Source organism: Corvus moneduloides, chromosome 5 (assembly GCF_009650955.1).
Source record: "Corvus moneduloides isolate bCorMon1 chromosome 5, bCorMon1.pri, whole genome shotgun sequence".
In the NCBI taxonomy this organism is placed as follows: Eukaryota; Metazoa; Chordata; class Aves; order Passeriformes; family Corvidae; genus Corvus; species Corvus moneduloides.
In genome coordinates, this window is record NC_045480.1 from 17,091,560 (window position 1) to 17,116,955 (window position 25,396).

General features: G+C 36.0%; 1 protein-coding gene across 12 annotated transcripts in view; it reads right to left on the reverse strand.

Annotated features, from left to right (window-relative positions):
- KCNIP4 (potassium voltage-gated channel interacting protein 4) overlaps positions 1-25,396 on the reverse strand; it is a 401,922-nt gene that overhangs the window by 49,359 nt on the left and 327,167 nt on the right. The window lies entirely within an intron of this gene.

Genomic DNA, 25,396 nt, shown 5'->3' on the forward strand with positions numbered 1-25,396 from the left:
AAACAGAATTTTTGAACAGGACAACAAAATTGTTTTGTCTTTGTATCTTTCCAGCATCTTTCCAATAAAAGGGATTTGTTTGTCTGTGTGCATCTCTTGTAATATTCTTATAACTCATTTAAGTTTTTATAACCCACCTTAAATCATCTAACAGAGAAGTATCAGATTATTTATTTGAAGCAACAGAAGGTAAAAGATTCGTAAAAATTTTAATCTTAAAATATTTTAAAGACTTTTAAGTCTATTTAATTTTAAAGTTTAAAATGGAAAACAAAACCAAACCCAAATGAAATCTCAAAGATATCTTTTGTTGTCCTTTCTGGCAGACTTCTAGTTTCATGGCTGAGCTTTCCCATATAATGAATTCGGCAACTGTGATAACCAATGTGGTACTTTTGCCTTTTCTGAGTATTAAAATATCAACCATGATGTGTAGCCAGTCTCCCTGTAATATTTGGCATTCTACACATATAAAATATAAATATTATTTATATTCTCATTTTAAAAACTAATTTGGCTGAATAGCTAATGTTCATGTGCCATAAAGCAGGTGAACAGCATCACCCTTATTTACTGTGATGGAAATTGTTGGACTATCTTCCTGTGAGGTCTAACCAACCATTTTATACAAAATGGGTGATATAAGCAAGCCTTGCCTGGGTGGATATTTGCTGCAAATGGCAGACTTAACACCTGTAAAACAGCTTAGTAACTGATTTATGTTCCTGAGAAAGGCAGAGCTTGGCTGGGACATTATGCAACTCCTGCACTTTTCATCTCGATGGCGTGCACAGAAACACAAACACTATGCTGGCTCTTGCCACAACAGCAAGAGTGCAAAACAGGGCAAGAGATGAAAGACACAACTGACAGGTCCTGTGGTAAGGGCACAGGCACCAGGATAATCTTTGGTTATCCCCTCTACTACACTTGTGCTGAATCCCGGTGTTAGAGACATGACATAGAACTGTTTCCAAGCCATCTTAGGTACACGCTTGTATTTGGGAACAGCAAGCAAGAAGCTTTAAGGATATTAAACTTTGTAAATAAAAGGAAAAAATATCAGTTTGTATATGAGTAAAACATTGAAAGAAACTGAAAAGGAATGAGGAAAAACAGGGACAACTCAGCCACAGACTGAAAAAGTCAACCAACTTTCAGCAGACAAATTCTGCCTCTGAGAGAGAAGCAGGTCTAGTGAATAGACAAAACAATCCGGAAGGTCAGATGGACCTAAATGACTGTCTCAGGAAATGTCTAAACCTTTTAATACAAATAATAAGAATGAATATACTTTTAGCCCGTAGCACCTAACCATAAGCTCAACTCAGAAACATAGTGCAGATAAATGCATAAGATACAATGCAATCTGGGATCTGATGGGATCTCAAACTTCTTATTTTCAGTTGAGTACAAAACCTGAGCCTTTAAATGGGTAGCTTGTTGTCTCAGCTGGCAGTCTCTGTATCACACTATGCCTGAAGTGTACCTATCTGAGCATGAAATAAATGTTCTTACCTTAAAGATTTTTTTCTTTATTAGGAATTCTTCTAGCATAGACATGATGCAGAAATATCTACTGCTATTTCATTCATTAAAGATTTGCAAAAGTTTACTATACATGTATTACTTACATAATTACATAGGTCCACACCTATGTAATTACTGAAGATATATACAATGCTTAAAAAAACCTAAAGGGATGTATTATTTCTAAACAGTTTGAAGCTAAAAACCTTGAGTAAACAGACAATTTTGCTACTTTTTGGCTCACACAAAAGCTCATGGAATTCAATGCAAACCATATGGGCTTTGCAGTCGTATGATAAAGGTCAAAACCAAAATAATATATATGGGAGAAAGTAATATCAGAGGTGTAACTAACCAAGGAGAACAGTATAGCTTCTGTACTCACTTCTGGGAGCTAATTTAAGATTCTGACACTATGGTCAGGGCAGCGGTGAAGGGATTGGTTGATCTTGTCACAGTATGAGAAAGCAGCATGGAAGATTTTCATTCCCAGTGGCTGCAGTTAATTTATTCTGCAGCTACTGCAGTCTGCTGTTGCGATCTCTTGATCAGTACTGCAACTTTCAACGTGATTTTTCATGAGCTAAAAAAATACATAATACAGAGAAAATATGTTGCACACTGGACCTATGTGGTGTCGAAACACTAAAGGGGATAATGGAGATGAATATTGCAATGATTTCTGTGAATTCTGTACCAATTTTCCCAGTTTGAAACAGACTAAGGAAAAAGGTGTGACCATTAAGAAGCTAATTAATCTAATAGATTAAAACTATTTACACAGTAGGAAATTCTTATTACCAGTCTTTAAAGTGCCTCGTCATGAAAAGAAGAGCTATGAAGCATCAACACACTGATAATGATGGACTGATGCTATTTCCTTCAAACTTCTATAATGGAAGAATAGTAATTATTAGCCTGAAAATAGATATTCAGGAGAAGCTAAATTTCCCAGACTCATTTTGGGTTTCTTTCAGTAATATGTTGACTAGAACTGTCATAGCTCCTATCCCTAACCCAGTAAGGCACAAACTCCTCTGGGCTAGGTATGAAGGTTCTTCAAATTAAGGTTAGTTCACTGGTGCTGCTCGCTCTTGGATTTAATAATCTGTTTCCTTGCAATGAAAATTAAACTATGAGACACATATTTCCCCAGAATTCACTGTGGGAGTGTCCTAGAACTCATCTCCATATGACACCAGTGGAATTGTGGGCAATTGTCCCAAGAGGTGCTTACATTTCACAAACAGTTCTGTAACTGGAACATGGCTTATTCTCATATCTTGGTACCCCTGTACTGCTACCTGTGCACAGACATGTGGGAGTGCCCAGCTAGTGCTATTTAGCATGATTTATATCTGTAATTGCAACTGTTAAATTCACCAGCTTAAAGCTCTGGTGTAGAGATATTTAAACTAGAGAACTGTAACTTACTAATCAAGGTTTAATATCGAGAGTACAGCATGGACGTATGGCCAGTGCAATTTTTTTCTGAAGTGCTACTTTTAAAAATTCTACTTGACCAGAAGCATCCAGGTCATTGTTATTTGTGTGACTTAGTCACTTCTTTATCACAGTGTTGACACTGCTGGTTATGAAAAAATACAAAAATATATAAATTTTATAAGCTAAAAGTTATAAGTGATTTATAAATGACTGTATACTTCTAATCCTATACATCTACACCCAGACTATCTTAACTCGATGTATTTACTTTTTTCAGACATATGATCTCAGCTTTAGAAAGACAGTATATACTACACATTGCCCTATTGTTACAGAGACAGGTCAGACTACCCCAGGAGAGACAATCTAGAAAAGAGTTTTCAGAGGCAAAATATCTCCCTTTCCATGTGTGATTGGTGTCTTTGAAAATTCTTTGTAGTCAGCATGAAAGCAAGGGCAGGTAGGCCACATTTTGCAGGTGTGGCAGATAAATCAGACAGTCTGTCTTAAATGCCCACTAAGTGCACAAGATAGACCTTGTTATTGCTGCCCTTGCCCCCAAAGTCTTGTTCACCCTTCCTGCTTTCATCAAATGCTCTCCCTTCAAAGAAGTACCCACCTGCCTCATTGCTGTCTTTTTGTAATGGGATTTAGGTGACAAATATGCACAGAAGGCACAGTAATCTGAGTCCCTAAAAGCTTTTGGGGTGGGTAACTATCCTATTTAGGAGGATGCTTCTAGTTCAAAAACTAGAAACAATTCTTCCAACAATTTCCTCCTTCACTGTTGGTGAAGGAGAACAGTCACATGTAAACTACCTCTTTTTTTCCCCCTCTCTCTTTTCTCTCTTCATGTATTTTTATTTCTGTTTACTTTTTTTCCTTCTTAAAGTCTCCCTCCTATATTTGGCAAAACCAGCAGATTAGCTCTTACTTTTTAAGTCTTAACTCTGTTTTTTAGTCAGCAGTATTTACAATCCACTGGCCACCTCCAATGCCTTGACAGTACAGCTAAGCTCCCAGCAGTGCTGGAATTTGGATTTTGTTCACCAACAGAATTTTATGTCTTCCAAAAAAATGGGGAAAATATCTATGTTATATTAGTTCTGGATGTGATATTTTTGGAAGCAGTTTAGCAGAAGATCTGAAATCTAGGCTGGAGAGTTCATTTTTCTAAATATAAAATTTTGAGACAAAGATGAGAAAGACTCTGAAAACTGAAAGGGAAATGCATTAAGTGGTTTCTTGACATGATGATTTATGCTCAATTTCAGGTGTATTATGGAATTTCTCTCAGGGCCTTAACAGTGGCAGCCCCACTAAACTGCTAATGGTTCATCACAGATGGAAAGGCACAGAAGACAAAATGAAGTGCAGATTTCATATTCACAGTTCAGGACTTGTGGAAGAGAGACAAATCAGAGTACATGTGCTTTCTGTGTAGTAAGCTTGGGAGTAGAATGAAATTATGTACAACATAAATATTTATAAGTCTCAGCCTCAGTTCTTTGGAAGCACCTGCCAAGGAACTGTGTGCGTTGTCAGTAGGCTACTTGGTAGATCATCAGCATTTTTTGTCAAGCCAGGAAAACATTCTTGACAATCTCATTTGTCCGTACACATGCATTTCATTGATTCTTCCTTGACTGACCCTCGCTTCCTGTTTTTCATTGCAATATATACCTATCAACTTCACTGACTACTAAAACCCAATAAATCACACCAGATCACTCACGAAGGTATTGAGCTAAAAAATCGGATGGCAACATTTTAGGGAATACCTTGAAATTCTAATTTAAAAGTCAGATCGTTCTCCTTCACTTTAAATTCCCTTGTACATACTGTTATAAATCAGTCTCCCAATGGCAATGCAGATTAGGAACTGATAGTTACACTTCTCTATCAATAAATTAGAGATCAGAGCCAATCAGGAAGTCTGGAGGCAACAGGATTTGATTGAAAATGAAGGGCAAAGACCCAGTGATCTTGTCAAAACCAGTAACTACAGTTTGGTGTTTGTTGGATTGTCAAAAGAAAAAGGATGAAAGAAGAGAGGCTTAAGTAGTACCACTGGAGAGAAGAAATAGAGTAGATAAGTGTCAAAGTATAAAAATGATAAAGCAGAGAAATGGCCATAATTTTCTCCTTACAGTCTTCATTAGATTTCCCAAATACAGCTTTATCATTCAGACCCTGCCTTTCCATGATATACGTGCAGATTTTTAATCTGAAAAACTGAGTATGTTATGAACAGTTTCTATGCAAATATTCAATGCAAACATTATCTAAAACTGTTATAAACATCTCCAGGAGCATAAACGCTGAAAATTGCAGAGTTTCTTCAGTGCAATACTTGAAAGTGTACTAGTATGTCAAGATGACTTCATTCATTTAATAGCACTCAACACATGTGCACACACATTCTGTGTGTGTAAAGCTAAGCTGGTCCCCTATGGGAGGAAACACATTTTTACCAGATCACTTATTTTCTTTAGAGAAATCTCACTTGAAGTGGACCATGTGAGCATATGAATAAATGCACAATGAATCAGGTTTACTGCTACACTGAACTATGCAGCTTCCTTCCTTTTCCTCTCCCCACTTTTGTTGTTTATTAGAAGTTTTTAGCGATCTGCAATGTATACAAATGTTCACAGAAAAACTTACATCAGCAGAAAGGGATCTTGTGGGGATTTAGAAAGCAGACAGATTAGGATGAGGTTTTTTAGATAGATAAGAGATCAGCTCAGAGGAAAATTATATTCAAAGAAGAGTATAGGAGATGGGGTAGAAAAACAATAATAATAAAAGAAAAAAGATAAAAAATCTGTCCTATACAATAGTTTCAAGTAAAGCTTTTCTACTATCCTGAGCAATAAAAGAATTGCATGCTGTACTTAACAAAATTTCTAATTTAGCATTGCTCAACGGGATTCTGGAATTGAAAAAAAAAAAGCTGAACCACAGCTAACAACTTTTGTACTTAACATTTTCTAGCAGACTTAAAACCAAATGTGTAAGTAGTAATCAAAAAAGATGAAAGAACTATTTTTAAAGTTATTTTTCCTTGCGTTTGAATTCAAACATGTTTGTACAGCTTTAATGGAATTTAACAGCTTCTTTCAAAGAAATAAGCAGCAAATATAAGTTGTGGGGCAAAGGAAATGTTGCTCAATAATGTTTTACTTCAGGAAGGACACTGAATTTAGGAAAAGTCTCTCTGGCCATATCTATTCACAAGTAGTTTGGTGCCACAGAAATAGCAAGTGATGCTGAGAAAGTGGAGATCTGGCAGATGGCTTATGGATACAAAGAGTGAAGAAGGTGGAAACTTGAGTAACAGTGAATGGGCCCTAGCACTGGGCAGACACTTCTGGACACCTCAGTGGTGGTGTCCCTGGTCAGTGAAGAGCCTGGAGGGTGAAGAGCACCAGTGACAGGGCAGCGCGGGCAGCGAAAGGCCCTCCAAGCACTTAGCGTGTCACAAACAGCAGCACAAACCCATAAAGAAAACCTGTTAAAGTGATTGAATTTCTACTAATTACTCAATTGAGTTCATCTGGTTTAGTGGAGATTCCCTGAGTTTTGCAGTGAAGTAAAACTAATTGATGCTTCAACTGAAATGAAGGATCAGATCTAACCTGGAGGCTAAAGACCAATGGCGCACAGTGCCTATGCTGTGAAATATGAAAGCAAAGAGGGAAAAATACTGTTGTAAGAAGATTAGAGAAAGCAACTGAAAAAAAAAATTAGTCTATCAAAAGACAGTGACAGAAATCAAATGGGTGATATGAGATGAGCTGTAATGAAAAAGAAGAGGTCAGCAGAGAAAGGAGAGAGAGAGAAAAAAGCAAAAATGTTTAAGAGTAGTTAATAATTTGAATGAAAAAGTAAACACATTTGAATGAAAAAGAAAGAGACCTTTCAAATATTTATTACCTCCAAATTTAGCTTCTTATCTAAACTGTGTCTATGCCATATGTGAACATGTACAATGCTGGACTCAGACGCTTACATTTGCCAAAGGGACAGCAGCTGGAGTCAGCCCAGGAGCACAGGTGCCTCTGACCTGTGGTGTCACCCGCTGGCTGGAGCCAGTGAGGTCTCTGTGCCACCCACTGGAGTGGGTGGGAGTCCCAGCAACTGTGCTGGGTGCATGTCCTGAAAAACCCCTACTGCAGGCTCCAGTGTGAGTGAGAGGCTCAGTGCCAGCAGCTGCAGCGGGACCCCAGGTCACAGCCCGTGTGTGTGGTACCAGCTGCAGGGGGGAGGAGCATCTGTGTCTCCTCCAAATCATGTGTGTGGAGCGTGTTATAACATCCCTTAACAAGTACACCAGTATCTTGTGGAGAGAAGTCTTTTCATACTCATTAGGAAAGTTAAGGAGAGAGATACTTTTAATGAATAATTTGAGGAGTATACCTTCATAGTGTTCACACTATTATCTTATTAATCTGAGTGGAAATAATTAACCTGCAGTGCTCTAGGCAGTCACTGTAATGTGCTTTTTAAATGCTTTATAAGATTTTAAAGAGAACTGCCACAAAATGGTGAAATTAAACCAGTACATGTTTTTCAATTCTGCTGAACTAGTCAGTGAGTCAGCTTTGACCTAGGTCAGTCAGGAATAGGTCATTTCCAAGCCTGCTGTCAAAGTCAACAGCAAATTTTCCACAGAATTCTGTAGGGTTTGTCTGGAGCTTAAATTTTATATTCCATACTTAAATTGCTAACATTTTTCTGCAATTTTTTGTGTTTTGGGTAAAGCTCATTTTGATTTGGCCTGATAGTGACATTACACTATCTTTGCACAGAAGACACCACAACTTTCTGACATACTAAGAGTTTCCAGTTGCTATGCTGCCACTCTTGAGGTAAATTGCTCCACTTTCCACTGAAAATCTATATGCTGCTTCCATAAAAATTATCTTTTTGACTAAGACAGAAGAGGGGCAGAACAAAGTAATGAACATGTTACTTTTCCTTTTCACAAAAAGATTGAAAAAAACCAAAAATTGTGCCATTCATTAAATGCTTCATTAAAAATACTATAAAGAAATAGAAGAAATTAGTATCAGTCCTTCCTCTTCATTAACTAGCCTTAAAACAAAGTGTAACATTGTATTTACATTTACATTTCCTTTGTACAGAGCTGAGTTATTACAAATTATTTAATGTAGTTGGATGCAGTACACCCTACTAACAAAAAGGTAAGTGCTGTGTTTTATTTCAAAATTGTTCTGATTTCCTTAAGAATGGTGCAGCTACTACAACCATGTGTACAGTTCCATCTTGAAAACCACTTCTAGGCACACAAAAGATGACGGTCTTAGCTGCTAATAACACCAAGGTTGTGGTGAATCTGTAATTAAAAATACCTGGCATGTGAGCATGATGGATTTTAGCAAGTAAGACAGATTTGCTATCAGACTGGCTAGAAGTAACAAATATATTTTTGTCAATCTGATCCCATAAGAACCATTGTGTAATTTGCTACAAAATGCAGAACTTCTACTCAGTCTTCTCATACATCTTGACTACAGTTGCATTTGGAGAGTACAATTAATGTCAGATAGGCTGAAGTATTAATGATCTGGATAGGAGTGATCATATACCATAATTTTTTCACTGGAGTTCTAAAAGTATTAATTAGAGAAATCTTTTTGAAGTAACAAAATCTCTTAAGTGGTGAATATAAGAACTTACAATAATTCTATGAGCAGTTTAAGGCGTAATAAAAATCAGGAGTCATGTATTTGCTAATATGTTATATAAATATGATGTGTTTGCATCATTTTTAAATAATGTTTAAATAAGTAAAAAAAAATCATAATTTCTTCCCTTAGTAAAAATAAGTCTGTGATTCAATGGCAGACTCCATTGAATCCCTGGGCTGAGAGTCCCTAACTATTCCTCTCTTCCTTTACACTGTTTCCCATGACAGCATCTGACTGCTTAAGAACAGCCCTTTCCTTTGCAAAACTGGTTGTATTTCCTAACGTCTCTGAAACTATTTCTTTCTGAATGCCTGGGGTAGTGATGGATTTGTGTGGGATTGAGAACAAATGCTTAACCTGGGCAAGTGTGAGCTTACCTTGCTGCCAAGTTCACATAATGCTGACACATGATTTTGTTTTCTACATCACAAAGCAGGAGAGAAGGTGCAGTGTTATTGAAAGAAGACAAAAAATGTTTTCCCGTTAATCCTTGCAAAAGAAAGAAGTTGAGGTAGTCCACGATACTTTCTGAGATTAGAAATTGCATTTATAGCCCTCTTTATTCAAGAATGTTTTCAAAGGCATCTATTCTATAGCAAAACCACGAAATTATTAACCAGCAAGAGCCTGAAAAATGTTAGATGATTATACACTGTCATAAAAATGAGATTTATCTATTTCATGCAATAAATATACAAAAAAAGTTTCCAAAAATTTATTTATGTTAGTTCTTTCTATGAATTACAATGTTTTCAAGGCTGGTTAATTCACAGAGCATTATGAGGACATTTGGAGAAAAGGCCTTTAGATTCTGCCAGCCAAAAATCCTTACAAAACTAGTTCCTTGAACAAGGAGATATGAAATCTGGCTTATAAAGGAACTTTGAAACCTTTGCAAAACAATTAGGAAGAAAGGTTCAAATGAAATTTTCCATCCTAATGCTTTGCTAACCATTGCAAAGGACATAAGTAAGGACTAACACTGAAACATAAAAGAAATGCCACTTACTGAACAAGAGATTAAACTTTTAGGTTTTGGACAGTTTTTAACGATGCTCTTCTCTACGAACCAACAATCACACTCACGGGCACACACACAAACACTGACTGCAGTATGCTAATGCTGATAGCAAGTCTGCCCTGTGGCAATTCAGGTCACAAGACAAAAGAAAAAAAGTGCTGCAAATAATGGGGTTTGATTACTTCCTCCTGATTTTGTTGAAACATGCAGTTTTTTGTGGTTGAAATGCTTTTTAAGTTGCTAGTGCTCAATTTCTTCTCTTTTGCCTGCAGCTTCAATTTCGCCACATAAACTTCGTATTTCAGTTCTCATTTGTTGTGCATTAATTACATTCCTAGTTCTAGTATCTCCAGCACTCTGTTCAGAATCTGCTACTAAGATAAAATTCCTGCCTTGACATAACCATATCATTCTGACATGGAGTTACTGCTTGCTGCTCTGTAACATGGATAGACATCTCTTCTAAACTTCTCTCTCCATATTGCTCCTCCAGCAGTAATACTCCTTTCTCATCTTGTGGAAACTCTCCACACTTTAAATATATCTAATTCATTTAGACTAGTTACTTTAATATAAGGTTGACATCTTCCTTTGTTCTCTTAGTGATCTCAGCTTTTCATCACCCAGTTCTCTGAATTTCTAGCTAAGACTCTGAGACTTTCTATTCATATCTCTGCATGCACAAGGAAGTGAAAACTGGACCATGTTCTTCTTTTTGCCATCCCTTTAAACTCTTCTATTTGTGCACTGAGCTACAACTAGATCAAATTTTCACAGAGAAAAGTGAAGATCTGTGAGTGGCATAAATAAGGGCATTTAAGGCATGCATTGCTTTGTATTTTACTTGTATTTTATTTCTGCTTTTATCAGGGACTCCTTTTCTATCTTCTGGTCACTTAGGTCCCACTGTGTGTGGGAGGACAAGGACATTAATTAATACTTACTACAGTAAATGCAGGCTGACTCCGATCCTTAGGCAATAATCTCATACAGGATGATTATAAATGACAATATTTTTCAAAAGCTTAAAACAATTACTAAAAAGAACAAAAGAAAGACTTGTGGCAGCTACTCAACAGGAAGAAGTGCTTGATTTTAACTTCATGTGAAGAGCCTTTGCAGTGCTCTGTTATCAGCAGCATGAAGCAAATTCTTACATTGAGACTGACAGAACTTCCAACTGCTCAGGAAGAACAAGTGCTGGGACCACAGCTCTCATGGCCCTGCTGTAAGTCAGTTACTTCCAAGCAAGTTGTATTTTGATGATCCTTGAGGGTCCCTTCCAACTCAGGATATTTTATGATTCAGCTTGTTGAAGAGGATGCTGTATCTCATTTTTCTCCTGCTTACTTGGTGTCAATCAGAAAGAAATACATCTGACTTTTGAACTTGAGAGATCCTGGTATAAATCAGCTATGACTTATTTGCTATACATAAAATCCCTATGTCTTTTTCATTCCCTATTACTAAATGATATCTAATTAGTTTTCAAAATTTTCAGCTAAACCAGTGTAAAGTACCCATGAATGATAACACGTATCAATTTGTGGTAAAAGGAGCGACCAAAGGAACATCAATTTATGAGTCAATAAATATGGGAGAAAGAGTAAGTAGGAAGACCACTGAGTGCTGTAATTCTACCATACAGGAAACAAGGAGAAGCAAACTTCCAGTAGAGAAACCACCTGCCCCAAAGGTCCTATCACTAATAAAAAAAATGTATTTGCAAAGTCCCTTTAGAGCAAGGGTTATTGATTTGGGAGTTCTGCCAGGGCAAATCTGTTCAGTTCAGAGAGACTCCCCAGGGATCCTGACAAACCACACTCTTGCCATACTAGAATAAATTGCCCTACTGGATACTGGTTTTTACCAGGCCTAAAAGCACACAAAACCACTTGCTATCTTTTTCACAGAAGGCTATGATAGTTGGTTGGGTGTTTTTTAGTTTTCTTTTCCAGACCACTTCCAATCTTGACTGCAATTAAATAAAATCTTGGACCTTTTTTATTGTTGTAGTTTGGCAATTGTCCTCAAGTTGCTCTCTTGTCTTCTGATAGCCCATCCACACATGGATCTTGGCCATCTTGGGAATCTAGAAACTGTTGTCAGGAATAAACTGAAATTCCTTTTTAGTTTCTCAAGACTTCTTCAAATAATTTCTTTCCCAGTGGAACACAAAGAAGTTGTGTTATAAAGAAATAATTTCAGATTATTTCTTCAGGGTGCTTACAGCATATCACTTCAGACTAATTGCCACAATTAACTCCTTAAAGTGTGAGATATAGAGACTTATTGGTAAGTCCCAGACAAAGTAAATGAGGCAAACACAATAAAGTAGAGAAACAACAAAATTCGTTGTGGATTTTTACATATGCATGCACAAAGCCATACAGCACAGCTGTCTAATGTCAGCTGCTAGCGACAGAAGCCTTACTGTCTGAAATTATATCCACAAAGTTTAATGGTATTTGTTGCTCAATTTAAAATCAGGTGAGCAGATACAGATATAACCACATTCATATATGGATAAATATATGTAGTTACATAAATTGTCAGAAAAAAACCTTATGTCATACTGAGAAAAATCTGGGGTGACCACATATATTTTTTTAATTTTTAAGTAATACACTAAATAAGACATGACCAAATAAATATTGTAAGTAGATATGCAAATCTGTAGCAATTTCTTAAAAAGAAAAAGATTGAAAGAATAATTTTACAGCCCTTGGCATATAATTCTCCAATTATGTTTGAATAAAGCTCTCTATTTTTCTGGTCTAAGGTAATTTCAGCAGAAGTACTCCATTTCTTATTATGTCCCTTAGATTTTCATGTAGTAAAAAATATGTTACTTCTGAGAAGGTTACCCAGTGCTTAACACCTAGGTGGTGAAAACCTATGGAAGAAAGATATGAGTAGCAGTAAGATGTTCAATTTTCAGTCCTTTCTTCTTGCGGGATTTACCTTCAAGGAATATCTGAATATAGAAAATAGTTCACCGTAGTGAATGGTTCATTCTGTTTTGCACAGAATATGGTGTGATTTTAACTCAATGGAAAAAATGCTTAATTCTGTTGAACAGAATCCACATTCAAAAAGATTAATACATGATTATAAGCCATTTGTTTTGGTGTTCTGTACTACCAGACAGTCATCAAATGATGGTTAGTTAGAGTGCAGAATACATGAATTCCTGTGTGAAAGTTCTGTAACTGGAAAAGCACATAAGCACTTAACAGTCCAAATACAAATCAGTAATAGAGAGGGTCTCAAGCCTTCCCACTTTGTGACCCAGTGGAGAAGTTGATAAAATAACAGATATTGTTGATCTATTTAAATGAAGTAACATAGATGAGAAGTGGTTTGATAAAGAAATGAGCTAAAATAGAAAGCAATAATTTGGCAAGCCAGAGCACAGGGAACGAGCTGTGAATAGAGTAGGTGGCTTGTAAAAATTTACAGGGACAGCTGTGGAAGAGAAACACTAGAACTAGTATCAATTGTTAAAGACTGGGAAGCAGAATTAAAACAGTAACAGTGGAAAAACATTTGCATAGAAAGTACCTTTCTATTTCTAGTCTTGACTGTGTATTGACAAAATTGTATGTTTCTGAATTTTTAATACAGACCACTACCAACACTTACAGTAAGACCAATAATTCTCACTTTATCTAATAGGAATTAAGAATAATTAAAGCAATTTGGTGAAAGAAGCAGTAGGAAGGACCCAATTTTAATACCTTCTCAAAAGCCCATGTATATCAAATTAATCTAATTTTATTTACAGACACTAAGAATTTAAAACAGAAATCCATAATTAATCAGAATTCCTTCCCACCAATTAAGAATAATATTGAGATAGACAGCAAATTCCCAATTATGGCATTTTTGCAGAAGTTTCTGTCTGTCTCTTTTTGTAACAGGCTTCAAGAGAACAGCTTCTCTAAGCTGGAATTATCTACTTTTAAAGAAAAGTACCCTCCTAATTATTTCTTTTGAAAATTAAAAAAATACATTAGGTATAAAAAAATAAATTATCACAGGGACAAAACCATAAGCTGGTATTTTCTAAAGAATGCCTAATTCAACAGTTTTCAAAGTTCTGCTAGGACATAAAGAACAAAATCTTGCTGTTTGCATATAGAATTAGGACAGTGGGGACACAGAAAAAAAAAATCAGATTTATTTAAAAAGGAACAGTAATCATTTCAGATATTATTTCTGATAAGAGTATTTAATGATCATTTTTGTAACTTACATGCACATTTTCTCATTAGGAAATCAAATCTCTCTACTGGCTTTGTTGTCCTCAGAAATACAAAAAAAACAACCCAAAACAATAAAAAACAGTAATAAAAACTACAGAGTAAACATACTGAAGGAGAAAAATATCATTTTCAACAAAACAAGCCAGACTTTCTATATGTAAGTGGGATTTTTAAATTGATGCTGTTACACTAAACATAGGCTGTTACACCAGGAATATTTGCATGAAAGCCTGATCCTCTGAGTAGGACAGAAATCTCTCAGAAAATGCCTGTTTTGGTGACCTGTGTCACAAGGATATTTATTAGCCAGCTCAGAAAAGTAGAGCAGCACCTTACTCTTCTTTTTTCTTTCAGATCTCTTAGGCATGTGGAAAAGAGATTTAGGGAAATTGTCACTCTGGACAGTCAAACCGACTTGAGTGGCTGCACTGCACTCAACAATGACACTAAGGCTTGCAGCATTCTGTCTGCAATTACCTGCAAAGAAAATCTGTGCCCTGAAACTTCAGGAAATTACTGAGGTTCAGGAAAAGGGACATCAGGAAGATTTTTTTTTTAAGATGCCTTCTCCTAATAAAAGCACTTGGACTGACAGAATAAAAGGTGCCTAATAAACCATCAGCAATCTTCTTGGTGACTGTTTGGAATAAGTGTTTAATGATGGCCATACTAATGCTAGCTAATTAAGCTTTTAAAAAAAATCTGTTGGTGTTTGGTACTGCTTTTCTTTTAGCAATTTAAGAATTCTTTTTCAAACCGTCATTTCTATTTATAATTAATCATTTTTAGAATAACTTTAGACTCTTTAATACTGTTTTGCAATCTATAGAACTTCTATTATTGCTAACTAAATAAAAAAATCAATTACAAAAATAAAGAGGGAACTGGACAAAGAGCATTGAGAAAGCAACCTGATGACCCATTGTTCAGGATCTCAAAATCAATAAGCAATTTAGTACAGCACTTTGTTACGGTATAGCTTAATGTGTTTTTGAGATGAAACCTGGCTATTTTTTGGGGTGCAATACACTGTAAATTAGCATCTACCAGTTTTTTCTCTCCTTGAGTAGCCAGTGACACAACCATTATGGCAGTTAATTCAGAAATAAAACCTCATTACCCAACACATATATATGCTTAGAAATGTGAACAAAATACTATTGAAACTGTTTATACTAGTGTGGTCTATTTTTGAGACTGAGCTAATAGATGTGAGAGGACAATAACCACCCCAGAGTGAAAAATGTCTGTAAGAAAGCAGTGGATAATAATCTCTCCTGCCGGCAAAGCTGTAGCCAGAAGTGATTGAGCCTTTAGGGTGCTGCTGATATCAGGGTTGTTACAGGTTCTTTTGTCAGACAGGACCACTATCTAATAAACTTAAAATAAATACGTGGTAATTTTTTTACTAAAAGGGTTGTCAAATATTAAAACAGGCTGCTCAGGGAAGTGGTGGAGTCACTGTCCCTGGAGGGATTTAGTGTAAACATGGCTCTTAGGAACACAATTTAGTGATGGACTTGGCAGTGCTGGTTGGACTCCATGTTCTTGGAGGAGTTCTATGATTTTATTAGCAGATAGAAAACACTTGCACTGAAATAAACAAGTGTTTATATTTATATACAGAAAATCCATTTCTAATTGCTCCTCAGTTCTGAGTCAACCATTTTTTGAAAGCACAGTGTTCGGAAGAATTTCTGGCTTTTAATTACGGTAATGGGGCAGGTATATCAAAGAAAAAAAAGCTTATTTTTAAATGAAACCTTTTTTTGCTGGTGTAAGCATTGCTTATGTCTTAAGTTGCAATGCTATTTTTCTATGTGTGATTTTAATATATATATATATATGTTTTAAATATTTTTAAAAATATTCACCTGGTGAATTAATCAACACAGACTTTGTCAAAGGTTTATTTATTGTAGTTGCTAAACATTCCTTATACAAATCTGTGTAACTAAAATATCTCATTTGGCATTTGCTATTTTCATCTCATCCCCTCAGACAATGATGCTACTAAACAAGATGTTGCATCACTTGCATCAAAACCTTTCCTAAACTGTCTCTAGGATATAATACGCACAAAGGGAATTCATAATGATAGCAAAAAATATGTTATTTTATTCCCTCAAATTACTAGTTCATAGCTTCTAGACTGTGAGCTTTTTCAGAATTGCAAAAACTTTATCATTTCACTTATATGCTGCAGGGCTCATTACAGCTGAATAAATGAAATTCTTAGAACTGTTTAATTAAAATTGTCTTCACTGCACAGTGTGTGTCTGAAAGGGCTCCACTGCATGCTTTAAGAGGTGGTTCCAACTGACAATACTGTATTTCAAAATAATGCCAGTAATTATTTCAAAATAATAAGGTGAGAGAAAATTATGTACAAGCTCGTCTTAGAGATGGAGATTCCACCTCTTGGATGGCACATTTGAGACTTATTACAGAAGCCCAAGACTAATACAGTCTTCTAAAATATTGTTAGGGTTTGTTGAAAGTTCTCATAGTGTGAAGCCTGCAGCAATGCTCTGATCTTAATGGAAAACCATGCAAGAATAAAGCAAAACCTGCAAGTAGCACACAGGGCTCCTTCCCTTATGATGTCTCAAAAAAAAAAGCAGTAATTTCAGGAGCATAAAGCCAGCAGCTGCAACAGCAGGAGAATCAATGAAAGGATAAATGAATGAATGCATGAATGAATGAATGAAAGAATTTGGCAGTTGCTTCCACAATTAAAAAGACACATCAAAGTATTACTCTTTAGCTAAAGTTACTCTATAGCATTATGGTCCTTCAGAACACATTCACACTCTTCACAAACATAGCCCAAGGTTCTTTACCAGGTCATTGTGAGTCTACTCAACCAAAAGAGCTAGACCATCCTAGGACACTTCAGGGTAAATCTGTTGGAAAAGTTTTGACAGAAGTGCACACAGGAAAGATAGAAAGTAAAGGAGCACCAGTGGTGTGACTTTATGAAAATAGTTTGAATGAAAAAAAATCAGTTCTGAATTAAACCTTGTGAGGATAATCATAATTTTGTAATCAGAATTACTTAATTGAAGAATGTTTCTGCCAATTCAATGGAACTATCAATCTAATGATGTTTAAAAAAGTCAGAGAAGATGTATATATGCTAAAAGCCATACTAAATTATTACCCACACTTCTCATGATAAACTCAGTGAAAACGAAGTTGAGGATGTGGAGAATGAGATCCTACTTTCATCTTGAAGAAATAGACAAATACTTGAATTTTATAAATTCAGTCTCATACAAGGCAGAAATATTATCTTGCTGGATTGGGGGCAGAATACACATTGCTTTCAGGATTAAAGTCTGGGTTGATGATGAGATCACACCTTTCTTTTGACCTTAAGAATGGAACAACTTCAGGAAATATATTCTGGAAATTTAGGCCAGTTAGTCATCCTCTAGCCTCTTTCTGGTCAACTGAGCATTACTATTTATCTATCCATATTTCTTCAGAAAGACATTGAAATCTGCTGCTACAGATTCTGGCCTTATGGAAATGTTCTTTACTGTATTTACTGTTAGTCCCTTCCTGATAGCAAATCCAGGGGCCTATTTGTTGAGATATCTGGAAAGCTATCCTGTTTCTCCTTTATTGCTGGCTATTTGGAACATACACTGTGTTATAGAACAGAGAAATTTACAGTCTGAATCTCCTTGATGAAAGCTGCAGTCCAATACTTAAAACAGCCTGCAGCTGTGTTTTTTTCAGTAACACCTATTGTGCAAAAAGAAACACTTTTTTTTTACCTTTTTTTCCTTTTGTTAAGTGTTGCAACCAAAAGCAAGAGAAAGAAAAAACCTACATGCCATATGCATATATTAGAAGTACTGGATTACTTAAAATTGAAAGGCCCATGTAATCCTGGAAGATCCTCTGTGATCACCTAAAACACAGCTTCCTTTCACAGTCAGAATACCAAATTAGTCTAAATTATTTCATTAAAAATGTCAGAATGGGACTCTGATAGACTTTTAACCCTCTGTAGAAAAATTTTTGCCTTGCAGATCGCTCTTGGGTGTTTTCCATTACATTTCTTTCTGTACTCCAATAAGAATCACACTAATGATCTGAAATGAAAATGCGCCCCAGGGAACATTTGATTAAAATGTCAAATATTGAGGAACAATGATTCATCAGCAATCATAAATTTGTAATACTGATGGCAGATGAAAATGTATCATTTTCCAGCAAGCAATATAATCCAAGAATAGGTAGATTTGAAGTCATTCCTAAGATTGAATTATGTAAAGAGAAACTATATGGAAGAGCACATGGAAGCGATCTTTGTTCTGATTGACTATCACATCCTATTACACATAAAGGTTCATGGAGAGTGAGTCATATGCACTGACTTATTAGGTTAGCATCAATTGGGTGTCACTATTACATGTCCTTGTCTGTGTAATACAAATGACTGAAATCACTCATAACAGTTAGAAGTTGCATAAAAATGTGATAGGCAGGTGCTGGGCAAACGTGAACTACTGCAGTTATGATGAAGTTACCAAGGCTGTGCTGGTTTGAATTTGGTTAAATAATTGCTAAAATGCAATTTTACAATAGAGAATTGAAACTGTATTATATCACTCTTGAGCAGGGGGTAAAAATGGAAGTAGAAAGCGCATTCCAAGATGCGTAAAGAAACATTTTCATAGTGGAAATTTTGCTTTAACTGTTCAAATATGCTAACCAGAAAGATAGTTCTGCAAGTCATTTAATATCACTTACAAAAAAAACCATTTGCATTTTTGTGTAAATAATGATGCAGAAATTTCGTTTTAGCACTTCTGCTGAAAAACATTGATGAAGAAATACTGAAAAAAAAAAAAAAGGCCAAATATTCAGAATATGTCATTACTATTGTAAATACTTTTGAGATGAGTTTATTGATAATATCAAAAAAAGAGGGGAAAATTATAACTTTCTATATGGCATAAATGGCTTATCTCGCTATGATTAGAAGGCTTTTCTGGACAAAATCTACTGAAAATCACATCCTAACACCAGCAAGTTACATGAAATAACCTCACAGGTCTTAAAATAACTCTTCTAGGAATTTTTTGGGAAGATCTGGGAGCACACTGGAGACAGGATCAGAATTCAAAGAGATTTGGACAAGTTAAAAAAAAAAAAAGAATACAAGTCAGTGGAGAAAAGAGCAAAGTGCTCCCTGAAGAAAGAATGACTTTGCAAAATTAGTAAAACTTCAGGTATGGCTTTGCACCAGTGTCAGGGAACAGTTTTTCAAGGACACAAACCTGTAGAAGTGAATTCACAATGAGTATCAGGAGTTAAATGGACTCTAATAGAAAGAATTCTGAAAAACAAGGGTTTTTTTCATTTAAGAAGGATAAGACTTAAGGGAAACAATACAACAATCTTCACTCCCTGCAAAGTTGTCACAAAAACCAGAAGTATATTCTAATGCCTGTTGAGCCACAACAATATGTAATAAACTTAAGTTCCAGAAAAGATTTATAGTAAGGGTTGGGGGTTTTTTTTAATAATTCTGATATAATGTCAGATTTCTTAGGCATATTGTGTACTCAACATTGCTTTAGTTGTTTCAAAACATTTGTCAGAAATGGCTAAAGCTTTAGACTAGGCAACACAATAAATGACCACCTGACAGCCTCACCACCTTTGTTTCTACGAGAAGTGACAATTCCCTGTGGAGAACCAATGACCTCCATAAATTATAAATCTCGTTTTTTATCTAAGTACAGCCTACCAAGGAGCTTCAGTTGTCTTAAGTGTGACTTTTGTTATATCTTTGAGGCAGGACTTGTGCCTCTACCTGAGTCTATGTTAGCATAGCTGCTGATTAAGACTGACTAATAAATCATACCACTAACCCTGGTTCAGAAGAGGCTGGTACAGTGGTGTGAGTGAACTCCCAGCAAAACATATGCACAAGTTCCTGAGGATGGGCTCCTTCCATCTTCTTCACCTTCAGATGCTTGGATAATGGATGGTTCTGACTGTTTAGTATTCCAGTAAGGCTGTAATTAGCAAATATTTATCAAGAATGTTTTATGAAATGCAGAAAGGAATATAATAGCATATAGCATAAGTTTAAAGAAGATATTTACAAAAACACAGAACTGTTAATCATGTCAAACCTCACCTACATCAGGTAGTCTATTACTTGAGCCTAATCTAACTAACACTTGCTTAAAGATCCCGTTACTAAGAGCTGCCTTTGAAATTGAAGTATTTCTGGTTTTCCTTCTCATTTTGGATGTCTTCTTAATCAGCATCAGAAAAATAAGTGTTAATGACCCAAATGAAGACAAAAATATACATTTTGGTAACTACATTTTAAAAGTCTGTACACTATTTTCTTCAGTATGTATTTCTGTGCCTCTGTGAGGAATAGGAGTCAGAACTTAGGAGTCAGAACTGCCTTTAAGTCTAATGAAAGAGAAGATCTGTGGCAAGATTAAGTGTACAGTTTCAATTACTAAAACAACATTCCTTCTGGCTTATAGGAACATTAGTGCTGCCTCCTCCAGGGTAAAGGATGGAGAAAGCAGTTATTTTATGGTGTTTGAGTTCTGTAATGTTTCTCTTTGGCACTTCAAAAATCTAATTTCCTGTGAATGGGTCTTATGTTATCATCCATCACAACCCTTTTGTTCTGGCTCCTCACTAATATTACCTGTAACTGCTTGGACTGATGACTGTGGTCTTTCCCAAGTACAGATGCTTGGACCCAAATTAAAACAGATATTAGTCATACAGTATGTTTTAGGGCACAACCAACAACACAGGAACTTTCTCTTCTCATTTCTCAGGCTTTAATGAAATTCTGTATCTAATTTTAGGGCACCTGGAGTGTAACTCTACTGCTGTCACCAGACTGTATCATTTAATAATTCAAAAGCACTGAAAGCTGAATGAAAGCAGCTGCCAACTGAACTCTTAAATCACCCAGTTATTGGATTGTTTGGACACATTCACTGGGAAGCATACACCAGCAATTCTGTGTGTATAATAGACAGAGATAATATTTTTTCACGTGTCTTCCTATACATTTCTCACAACTCACAACCAGCATTTTGATGCTGAGGTCTGTGCTCTGAATGATTAGAAACACACAAACTAAAGTATGAAGAGTTTAAGTATAAAATGTATGCAAACCCAGTCAGTTCTGCTTAGTTCTGAAAGATGAGCCAAGTTGCGCATAAAGTTAATTACATCAAAAAGGTACTAAAAAAAAAGTTTGGTATCACTATTGTAAGTTGGATGAACAAAACACTGCTTTCAGAGAAAGTGGTATCTGGTCTACACTAAAATAAGTCTGATCCTTTACTTTATTTGGCAGGAGAGACTGTCCCCCATAATGTCTAACTGAGAATGAGTGGAAGAAGGTAAGGTATCTGAGCTAGCACTATCAGAAGTCACATGCCAAGATGAACATTTCCATGGAGGGATAATCACTGTTTCTGTTAATAAGCTCTTCCTAGTCATATATGTCTCATACAAAGCCCCGAAGTAATAAATTTCAATCAATATGTCTCTGCAACTTCGAGGTTTTCTCAGCTCTGAGATAATTACAAATCTCTGTTCCTTTAGAAAGAACATTTCTTGGGAAAAAACAATTTCACTCACAATGTGGCCCTTGTGATCTAAGAAATCCTAAATCATCTGGGCAGCAAATATGTGGAGAAAAAAAAGCAAAACAAAATATTGCAGAAGAGCTGCCATGGGAGCTTTATGATGTACATTAAAGCTTTAGTACCAAAATCATTCCTGGTGTGTAACACAAAATAGATACCCAAAGATGATGAGGCATTCAGATTTGAAAAGCACTAAAACCATTCAGCTTTGTGCCTCTGCTTTTCTGCATGAAAAGCAAACTCCTATACTTATCAACAACCAAATCTTAAAATACACAGGGCTTGAGCTATTTTCAGGCAGAGGTTACATAAATTATTTTCATCCTCATTTTACAATTTTGAGAACTAAGCAACAGCAATTATAAACCTCATATTTAAAGAAAAACTTAACTGAATGGAAGAGACTTGTGTACTGTATGAGGTTCATACAATATACACTCCACACACTCTCACAACTGTAAATAGGTAATAAACACATTGTTCAGGCATAGTTAGGTGCATTGAGATTTGGGTGGTAGCCTATGCATTTGCTTCAAGTACCCAATTAATTGCATGTTGGAGAGAAAATAGGAATAAGTTAAGTGTTAATGAAAAGGCTACAGGTGCATGGATTTGGTCAACTAACCGATCTACAAAGTTTTGGCATTAAAACACCTGCGGCAACTTCATTACTGGCTGTTGCCATGGAGACACAAAGACAAGAAAGGCAACAAATTTGGGGTATTAAAAAAGATGAAAGCAGACTGCCACTCTGTGGTTATTATCTTGGTGGTTGAGAGCAAAGTTTATAACAATAACAACTTGCCAGAATGTTTCTGAGATCTGTAGGTGGAAGCAACCCTCTTTTTGTTCTTATGGTCTTGTCAGGTAGGAAAGATGAACAGATGTTTTACTGGAGCTTATGAAGGTCATTCAAGAAAAGAACAACTTTGTATGTGAGGAAGGGGGTTAGAGTTGCTTTGCTTTAGTTTTTTTATTAGTGGCATTAGTACATTTAACCAGGAAAATAACACTCCTTTATGGTATACTTGCCAATCTTGCACTCATTTAACATTTAGATTAACCAATTATTTGAGTTTCTGAAACTTCCTTCTCACCCAGACAGTATCAGTTTAACAGCCAGACTTATCAGGGTTGTTGAGTTATATTTATTTCTCTTCTTACCTCTCCATCACAATTTTTTGAAACAATTGTTTCAACTCTTTTAATGGGCAAATTTCTCTTCACAGCTCTTCATACGAGTACTGAGACAATACCTTGTACCAATAGGTAATACCAAAATAACAAGGCTTTTATAAAATATTTTGACACAATAAGCAGTAGTAATCTAAATAACCTAACAACAGGAAAGGTGAGCTGGAAAAAGGATCCCCTTATTTGGAAGTGACAGAGAAAGTAAAAACCTGCATGTATTACTTGATCATTAAATGGCCATCAACTACTGATCAATCTGACGTGGCATGACAGAAGATACCTAAAATGCTTTAGAGAAAGTTTGAAACTCTGAGTCTTTGGTATCAGACAGAAACACTCAATGATAGAATGCAAAATTCTGTTCAGTCATGTTTGTAAAAGATGAACTGAAGTTGGAATAGAGAAAGACAAAAATTTCCAGGATGACCTGAACTTGTTTAGCTCAGTTAAGGCAATACCAAGAAAGGATATGGCTCTTGTCAGCAGATATATCAAAAATAGCAACTTGAGAACTGGAAATAATGCTGTGTGAGTCAAAGAATAATATTTGAACAAACGAGTATGAAATGACTGCAAGTACTCTGAAGCTGGACAATAACAAGATTTTGATATACCATGAAACCTGGAGTCATTCAGCTGCACTAGTAAGCTCAAGAACATACCCAGTTTCAAGGTAAATGTTTGGTGACACAGCACAAAAGATTATATGACTGTTGCCTTTGAGGTTTTAGGATTTGGTGACTGAGTATTTATCCAGGTTTTTATTTCCTCTTGTGCTTGGTTTAAGTGGCAAGGTTTTGGCAGCAGTGGGGTAGCTGCTGGACCCTACGCCTGAGGAGGAGGATATTTCCTGAAGGAATTTTCAGCCTGTGGAGAGACCAAGCTGGAGGTGCAGATCATGGGAAGGACATACACTGGAGCACAGAAAAAGTGTAACAGGGAAGGAGAGAGAAAGGGGAACTGTTACGGACTGACTGCAATCCCTCATTCCCCTTCTCCCTGTGCTGCTTGCCATGGAAGAGGAGGTACTTAGTAAGCCAGCACCTTGTCTTTATGTCCACCCATGAGCTTTTCCATCACAATTTTCCGCCATCCTGTTAAAAAGATACTGCTAATTACAGATCACTGGATATTGCTAATCATTTCCAACTACACATTCTTTTATGTAATAAAGTAACTGATCAATTACTGATCAGTAACAGCTCTATAACTGTTTTCCTTTGGCTACTTCCTCCATCACAGACTGCTGTTGAAGTCCAAAATGTCAGTAATTATGTAACTACAGAACACCAGCAGTTTAGACTGAGTTGTCCAGAGGTGTATGGAAGATTAGAGAAATAAAGGAAAGGGAAACACTGATTCTAAGTCAGATAGCCTAAAATAAGATGAGAGTGATGTTATCGAAGTCATCTTCCCTTGGTATGCTCCATTTTACTTTAAGAAAGAGAAAAGCAACTATTTATCTCATCTTGTTGTTATGGGAGGAACCATGAAATTTGATATGCTGAACCAGAACCACCAAGGTGCAGGCTAGGAAATCAGAGTGCTAACTACAGAATGGTCTGAGCTAAACAACACCTTCCACATAAAACCATGCTGTAGCACTGCAGCAAAACGGAGCTTCTAAAAATCTCGGGTCTGTTCTTGTAGAAAGTATAAGGAAACATTGCTAAGGGAATCCAGGAGATTTAGTCTTGCAGTTATAGAAAATAAGACCACTGGTTCTACAGGAAAATATGCAAAGATGAGTACCATAACTTATCAGTCAAGTGTTTGTATCTCTTTCCTAAAGTTTTCCCTCTGGAAAGGAAGCAGCAATCTCTCCTAAATTCCTCCATTGATTTTTAGTGCAAGTTCTATCAGGATTATATTTAAGTAAGGATAAAATTAGAGAGGTTCAGCTACCCAGAACCAAATCCTGTAGTAACTTCTTGAGGATTTGCTGGAGTAGCCTGAATGCTGTTTTCTTCTAACATCCCAGGAGACCACATTGTGAACAGTAAGTTCCTTTAGAAGCTGTTGATAATATAAACAGATGTTCTGAAATACCAGCTAACTTAAAAGAACATTTCCTCTTCCAATTTCATTTGGTTGACTTTTATAGCTGGCAATCATCGCAGTTTTGGTAAATCTGCCTTTGCTGATCACTCCTTAAGCTATTATTTCAGGCTTACTTACCAAAACAACATTGTTAAAATGTAAACCTGGTTTTCAGTCTCCAGATGCTGTCTCAGGATATAACATTTGCCAGACAGTGAGCATTAATGGGAGGTAAGATCTCCCACAGCCTAGTTGCCTAGGCCTTATGACTAATGCAAATTCTCCCAAATACCTCAATTGCTAAAAACCCAGCATTTTCCAGAGCACTAGTTTGACCAGAATTTTGGTTTACAATTAACCTCCTCTGGCTTAAACAACAGTTACAGCATATAGTATGTGCTACTTGTAAAAACCTCCAATATACTTTATCCTGTCTCTAGATATGTCATCAAATATTAAAAAAAAAAAAGAAAAAATTAAAAAGCGGGTGAAAATTTATTACATCAACAATAAATTTTT